The sequence below is a fragment of the Sorex araneus genome, chromosome 3, assembly GCF_027595985.1.
Source record: "Sorex araneus isolate mSorAra2 chromosome 3, mSorAra2.pri, whole genome shotgun sequence".
Lineage (NCBI taxonomy): Eukaryota > Metazoa > Chordata > Mammalia > Eulipotyphla > Soricidae > Sorex > Sorex araneus.
The window spans coordinates 222,910,316-222,916,315 of NC_073304.1; the positions used below are offsets into that span (position 1 = coordinate 222,910,316).

General features: G+C 43.8%; 1 protein-coding gene across 1 annotated transcript in view; it reads right to left on the reverse strand.

Moving 5' to 3' along the window:
- LOC129403423 (leucine-rich repeat-containing protein 37A3-like) overlaps positions 1-4,904 on the reverse strand; it is a 55,932-nt gene extending 51,028 nt beyond the window's left edge. The window contains exon 1 of the mRNA XM_055131552.1: positions 4,768-4,904. The gene's annotated coding sequence lies outside the window, so the exon portion shown is untranslated. The remainder of the gene's footprint in view (positions 1-4,767) is intronic.
- Positions 4,905-6,000: the final 1,096 nt, after the last annotated feature.

The following is a 6,000-nucleotide window of genomic DNA, read 5'->3' on the forward strand; positions in this document are numbered from 1 at the left end:
ATGCCAAGAATGTGCCCAGTCTGCTGAGCTATCTCTCCAACCCACTTCTTCTTTTATTTCTTTTATATTTTGGGTGTGGGGATCATATCCTCTGGTACTCAGGGGCTATTGCTGGCTCTGTGCTCCCTGGTGGTGCTAGAGGGGACCATATACCGTGCCAGGGATATGCTAGGTAGGTGCCTTGGCTCCAGTACCATCTTCTTAAGCTCCCATTGTTTTTTTTTTTCTTTTTGGGTCACACCAGCAATACACAGGTGTTACTCCTGGCTCTGTACTCAGGTATTACTCCTGGTAGTGCTCAGAGGACCATATGGGATGCTGGGAATCGAACCCGGGTCGGTTGCGTGCCCTACGTTGTGCGATTGATCCCACCTGCTCCACTGCCCCCATTGGTTCTTAAAGATTCTTATAGTTGATAGAAATTTTACTAGATGACCAAAGAACTCACTTTTACTAGAAGACTTGCCCAGACTTCAAGGCTGAAGCCAACCCAGAGTCTACTCATGTAACTATATAAGGTCTCTGACAACTTAAAATTTCTGCCTCTAAGACTGCAGGGCTACATCTGGCAGCGCTCCTGGCTCTGCATTCAGGGATCACTACTGGCAGTGCTCAGGGTATCATATAGGATGCCAGGAATCATACCCTGGTTGGCTGCGTGCAAGGCAAGAGCTACTACCTGATGTTCTAAAACTCCAGCCCCACGAAAATTCTTCCCTTAGATATTTGCAGAACTGTTAACATCTAGAATGCTGGAGGTTCAGGGGTTCCTGGAGAAGAAGGGAATTTCCTTTTCATTTATTCAATGTACTTGGTCTCCTACCTCCAAACAACATATGATTGGGAGTACCAGAAGCACAGATGTCTCCCGTACCAAAGGACTCTCCAGTTGTATGGGAGACAGACAAGTAGAGCAGGGTGCTAGGGAGTCAGGGAAACCTCACCAAGCGCTGAGGCTTCAGTGCAGATATTAAATGAAGTTGGGCTCAAAAGAGATCTCACTAGGCTGGGTACATGCTCTGCAGACTACAGGTTGCAGTTTGATCCCAGCACCAGATGGTTCCCGGAGCACAGAGCTAGGAGTAGCATAGCTACCACTGCCAGATATGATCCTAAAACCAAAAGAAACTAAAACAGATGACCATAACCACACTTTTCTGAAAAGAGTATTCTTAAAGATATGTAAAATTATCTTTTTAATAGCCTAGTTCTCCCTCTCAGAGAACCTGGCAAGCTACCGAGAGTTTTCTGCTCGCATGGGAAAGCCTGGCAAGCTCCCTGTGGCATATTATATGCGAAAACCAGTAACAATGATGGGTCTCATTCCCCTGACCCTAAAAGAGCCTCCAATGCAGCACCGTTGGAAAGGACAAGTAAAGAGAGGGTGATAGAATGTCAGGGCTAGGATGAATGGAGACGTTACTGAGACCGCTCGAGAAAATAGCCAATCAACAGGATGATGGTGATGATGATGAAGACCGCAGGGCTATAGAGCAAAGAGAGCAATTCTGTTTGTGGGTTCACTAGTGAGTATTCAGTTTCCTTTGGGCATAGCCAGTAATATTCATCGCACTCTAAAATTCCGTAAGAGGAGAAAATTCAAAAATCTTAAATAGGGGCCAGAGCGATAGCCCAGCGGGTAGGGCGTTTGCCTTGCACGAGGCCGACCCGGGTTCGATCCCCGGCATCCCATATGGTCCCCCAAGCACTGCCAGGAGCAATTCCTGAGTGCAAAGCCAGGAGTAACCCCTGAGCATCGCTGGGTGTGACCCAAAAAGCAAAAAAAAAAAAAAAAAAATCTTAAATAGTATGACCACTATTTGTTGTTGTTGTTGTTGTTGGGGGTCACACCCAGCAGTGTTTAGAGTCTTCTCCCGAGCTGGGTACTTGGGGTTGCTCCTGGACACTCATGTGTTGCCAGGAGCCCAACCTTGGCCTTCTACATGCACAGCATGTGCACGAGGCCTCTCAGCTGTCTTCCTGGCCCCAGCAGAATCACCGTGAAGGTTCACAATACATAGTTGGTTGTTACACAGGATCACAGCCACTCAATATGTCAGTGCTGAAAACCAACCCTGAGCTGATTCCAGTTATGTTTTCTCTTCAGTAGGAAATAGTAGCAATAATTGGAATAGTTTGTCCACTGCTAAATTCTAGGTATGTTTTAAGTATTTGACTTATATCATATTGCCCATAAGGTAAGCTAAATGACAAAGTCAAATTTTTCAGAAAATTACAGCTTAGAAATACCTTTGCATATCTGAATAGAAGACCTTCAGTTGCCTTTTAAAAATTTGACAGAGGGGCCAGAGTGCTTTTACAGTGGGCAGGACATTTGCCCTGCATGCAGCCAACACAGGTTCAGTCCCTGGCACCCCATATGGTTCCCCGAGTCCTGCTAGCAGTGGTCCCTGACTGAGGAGCCAGGAGTAAACCCTAAACATCAGCAGGTGTGGCCCAAAAAAACAAGAAAAGAAAAAATGAAAAAAGGGAACAGTTAATACTTAAATAGAGGACTCTGAAGTTTATAACCACTATACTATTCTGCTTTATTGACAAGCACTTGAGAAAGAAAAATTGGATCAAATACTCTCTACAATCTAAACTATTCTACGTTTATACATTGGGGGTAATTGCTGTAATTATTTTTCACAGATTCCACAAAGGACAAATTTGAGACTACTTCTGAAAAGCATCTAGTGACTAAAAGAATAGGAAATACTTATATTTCCATTATTTTCATTGTAATTGACTTCTCAAAATCAATTTATTTGCTCTTCAAAGAAGAAAACTCCAGTACTTCGAGGACAGACAAGAAAAGTCTTACCTAAAACCACAATGAGCAGTTTCTGAAATGCATGGGACACAGCCTTTTAAATAGCAAACTTCTGAGTCATCTTTCTTTTCATACGGAATGATAATAGTCCTAAATCTGACCAAAACGAATAGATTTACCATGTCAATATGTATAACTGATTTTTATGAAGTCTAAAAAGAGAACTGGGACTGGAGCGATAATACAGCAGGTAGGGCATTTGCCTTGTACGTGGCCAACCCGGGTTCGATCGTGGCATCCCATTTGGTCTGCCCAGTACCTCCAGGAGTAATTCTTGAGTTCAGAGTCAGGAGGAACCCCTGAGCATTACTGGGTGTGACCCAAAAAATAAAAAATAAAAATAAATAAAACAAAATAAAAACCCAGAGAACTACATCATGATCTTAGTGATTAAGGAAGGCACCACACAAGGCTCTGTGATAGGTATATTCTTTTTTTTTTTCTTTTTGGGTCACACCCGGCAATGCTCAGGGTTACTCCTGGCTTTGCACTCAGGAATCACTCCTGGCGGTGCTTGGGGGACCATATGGGATGCTGGGAATCAAACCCGGGTCGGCCGTGTGCAAGGCAAACTCCCTATCTGCTGTGCTATCTCTCCAGCCACTCTGATAGGTATATTCTGTCAGGGCTATTATCATACATTTTTGCTGTCTGATCTATTCTGGACATTCCTGAATCAGTCAACTAGAAGGGAGAAATTAGTCAAGATCATGGCACAGAGCTCACACTGATGATATATTTCAAATGGGCAAATGGAAGCTAGACACCTATAGACTACTCTACTATAAACCAGGAACTTGACATACCTCACACCACCAATATTTCAAGAGTAGGACTCCACATTTGATGGCGTTTAAAGTAGAAGGCAACCAATCTTAGAGGGAAACAAATATAAAAGCACAGAAGGCTCAACCTTTAACAACATGTCAGTAAGCTTTATTGAAGGGCTTAATAGTCCCTGGGGGAAATACAAAAATATTCACATACTTTCCTCTAAGGAAACTTTTTTGGAGCATTTTTGGCAGTTGATTCAGAACAAACAATACAAAATAAATTCTTTCAGTTCTGCTTTGGGACAGGGGTTCGGGTTCGGGATGGAAACATCCAAAGTACGGTGGTAGGAAGGTGTAATGGTGGTGGGATTGGTGTTCGAATATTAAATGTAATCAAATATTGTGAATTACTCTATAAAATTAAATTAAAAGAAAAAACAGGAGCTTGAGAAAGGGTTGGTAGTGGCATAGATGAGCTGGTCTCTCCCTAAGATTCACCTACCAGAGGCTGTTTCAGTTCTTTGACTAACAGCCCTGCCTTTGACTCAATACCCTAAGCCTACGTGCCATAGATTCTGGGGGTAAAAACATTTGTATTAGTTTATTTCATTATCTAGATGAACATTTTTCTGGGATAACAGAAGATCACACATGATTCATATTTGAAAGATTACTTTGGAACAAAGAAGATTCTTACCCCAAATAGGAGAAACATTGTTCCCATCTCCATACCCCTAAGCTTCTTGGTAGAAAGACAGCTCTAAAATTGTGAAGTTCAAGGTTCTGTCAGAGTGATAGCACAGCAGGTAGGATACTTGCCTTGCATGTAGCCAATCCAGGTTTGATCCCCAGCATCCCACAGAGTCCTCTGAGCACTGCCAGGAGTGATTTCTGAGTACTGAGCCAGGAGCATCATCAGGTGTCCCCAGCATACACCCTCTCCAACCCCTCCAGAAATTCCAGTTCTGTTGGCTATTACCTAAGATTTAAACAAGTATTGTTAAAAAACATCTGCCCAAGGCTTTAGCAGCTTGGCAAGGAGAGGGCTATTTCTGATATATCTGAAAATATGATGAGAGAGAAAGAGAGAGAGAGGAGACAAGGAGAGAGAGGAGAGAGAGAGAAAGGGAAAGATAGAGAATGAGTTCTTACGCATACCCTTATTCCAGTCCCCACAGAGACCTTCCAGTTTATCCAAAGTCTCGGCTATGCCAACTCCAGGGCTCTTGCAATCAAAAGATGACAATACCACCTCTAAAGCACAGAAAACTTCACACTTTGCTTTTGAAGTGGTGCCACAATATCTTCGTTTTCCCTTTCTTCAAGGTCAGAAAGATCCTGAAGCTGTTAGGATTTTAGATTGAAGGTCCTTCTGAATATCTCAATGTAGATTTTCACTGTCACTGTCACTCCACTGATCATCGATTTGCTTGAGCGGGCCCAGTAACGTCCATTCATCCTAGCCCTGAGATTTTTGCAGCCTCTCTTTACTCATCCTTCCCAGTGGTGCCGCACTTGAGGTCTTTAGGGTCAGGGGAATGAGACCCATCATTGTTACTGTATTTGGCATATGAATACACCACAGGGAGCTTGACAAGGTCTCTCCCCCATGCAGGCAGTAAACTCTCATAGCTTGCCAGGTTCTCCAAGAGGGAGAACTAGCCTATCAGATGTCCCGTGGCCGCATCATGGCCGCATGCTTCTGGGAGCTTGGTTTTATAGTCCGGATGTTCGGGACTGGGCCTCTTCCACCCAGATTCCCCATTTTCCAGTAGCTAGGCAGTCACACTCAGAAACTGCCCCCAGCTGCCGTATAATCCCATCAATGTAGATTTTAAAATGTTTAATTAGAAATAATAACTAAATTCCAGCAATCCTTGCCAATAGTTGAAGTAATCTGTGACTTCAACAGTAAGCAAAACTTTCCATGAATGACACCAACCATGCACAAACAGAGCACACAAGTGTTGTAGAATATGGACAACACCGTCAATTCACTGAGATCTTTACTGACTCTGGGGTGTGACCGATGCTCAGACACTTTCACTTAGACAACTCCCATCTGCCAGGTCTGTCGGTCCTCAGGGCCCGCTGGTGTCACACCTCACAGTGCTGTGGAGTCGTGAAGTACTCAGGACAAAAGCCAGGGCCTTGAACACGGCGGGCACAGGCTTTGCACTTGAACTCTATCTCCACTTCCAAAGCTGACAATCCTTTTAGACCATCCATTGAAACCAAGATAGTATTTTGCCAGTTCCTGGCATTGGGAACATTTTAGGGCAAGTGTCCAATGCTGAAGTGGTTTATGTCTGCTGAGACGAACCTAAAGACATAAGAGACATACTCAAGGATAGGAATGACTTGCCAGAGATCTAATTCAGCCGAGAGGAC